This window comes from Aulonocara stuartgranti (assembly GCF_965226115.1).
Source record: "Aulonocara stuartgranti genome assembly, chromosome: 4".
NCBI lineage: Eukaryota > Metazoa > Chordata > Actinopteri > Cichliformes > Cichlidae > Aulonocara > Aulonocara stuartgranti.
In genome coordinates, this window is record NC_138942.1 from 3036307 (window position 1) to 3038396 (window position 2090).

Genomic DNA, 2090 nt, shown 5'->3' on the forward strand with positions numbered 1-2090 from the left:
TGTCCTCGTGTTTGGAGACGGTTTGCATCCCCGGGCCCTCGGGAGCAGCTCGGTTTGTTAGCTGCTGGCTCTGGAAGCGCGTCTGCCTGGTGTTTTGAGGCTACACAGCAGCAGAAACACAGGGAAGAAACTACTGTGCACGAGTGTTCGTCATCCTGGACGGAGCGGGGAGCAGACAGACGGCAGCACAGCGCTGTCGAGCCTCCGCTGGGAGCTTTGGCGCTAATTGTGTAGGAGAAGAAGATTGTTTTGGCTGTAATGAAGGATCTGTTTGGTAACCCTGTGCCCTTGCAGTAGATTGTGAGTCTGTCCACTCACTGTGCTCATGCCAGCTGAACGCTGTTTAGCACTACGAGTGTTTACAGCTCTGATTATGGAGAGAGCAACCTTGAATAAATGTAAATGCAGCCTGTGTGATCCACATTAGTAGGCTTATGGATTTTCTAATGTTGTAGTAGAAGCAGTTATCACTGTTAGTGTTTTTTCATCGTTGCCTCTTGGATTGGAAATGAGGCTGAAGAGCATCTGCGATGATCCCAGCGTCAGGGTTTCCGCTTGCACAAATCCTTCGTTCATGCATATGCAGTCGGACCTGCAGGTAAATAATAATTCTTCCTCCAGGTCCTCCATCATGGAATCATTTGCGGAAGCAGCATCCAAGCTTCAGTGCTGAGCTTTGACACAAACAAGCGTTTGAGAGTTTGAGATATGTTTTCATGTTTACATTTGAATTCAATTTTAGATAAGAAGACGAAGCAGCGAAGGCTGTAAGCGCCTTAAAGTGGGACTGAGAGGTCACGATCACACAGGTCCACAGACGGGTTTGCAAACATCTGGCAACTATTGGTTGTAAAACAAAACCAAGTGTATTCCTACACCGGCTGCGAGGATGCTTGGTGTCGCTTGGTGAAACTGGTCACAAGTACACAGAGCTGCACCAAAAACAGCTGTGATTTTGCCGTAGCTGGGAAATGTGCGGAAACAGAGACCTTTCCCCTTCAAAGTAAAAGCTGTGCCTTCTGAAATGTGTTGGTTGCAGCTGTAAGGTGTGCTTTTACTCTGAAGGCCTCGTTCATGTGTGTCTGCAGACAAATTAGTGTCTTCTGTGACACTGTGTGTGTCGTGGTTGTGGGTCTGTGACCCAGCTTTTTGAGTTTACGTTTGGGATTCATGATTCTTTGCTTTATTAAAATGATTTAGGTTTGAGTTTACTTATATGTTCCCTAGTCATGTCTTTGTTCCCTCCATGTCCCTTAGTTGTTCCCATGTTCGCCTCCCTGAGTTTCCTCCTTGTCTACCCAGTCTGTTTCCTTTCTGTTTCTGGCCCCTGTGTCAACCCTGTGTCTCTTAGTTCCTTGTGTTATGTTTGTGACCCAGTTTAGTTTACATTTATTTCATTTTTAGTTGCCTTGTTTTACACATTTTTGCCTTGTGCCGGTTGCTGACCGGTCTGTGATGAGTGCCTGATTCTGAACTCATACTTCCAAATCTATGTTGAGCTAAAACAGCCACAGATGTGTCCTAACTGAGACTGGGGATACTGTTTTCTTTTAGCTATAGCAGCACATGAAGCTTCCTGATGTAGATGTTGGCATGTCCTGCTTCCTGAAGGTCGGTCTTAATTTTAATGAATGAATTTTGCTTTTACTGGAAGTTGTAGATAATCTTATTTTATTTTTGCATGTGAATGCATGGCCAGTGTTTGGGAGTAACGGAATACATGTACCGCCGTTACGTATTTAAAATACAAAATATGAGTAACTGTATTCCATTACAGTTACCGTTTAAAAAGGTGGTATTCAGAATACAGTTTGTTGAAATAAATGGATTACACTGCGGTACTTTCCTGTTTCATATTGTCGCGGGTCAGGACTGTTTGGGTTTTGTTTGACAGCTACGTTCTGTTGTTCCAGGCGGCAGCGTTACGGTTGCCATGGTTACAGGGCGACGCTCTCTCTCTCTCTGCGACTGTGTGTTTCCTGGGTGAGAGAGCGCCTTTTCGTTGTTGTTGTTGTTGTGCTAAGCTAACAGGCAGAGTGCTACAAGAATGTAGCATCATGGGCAGTGTAGTCCGTGCTGCTGGGAGAATG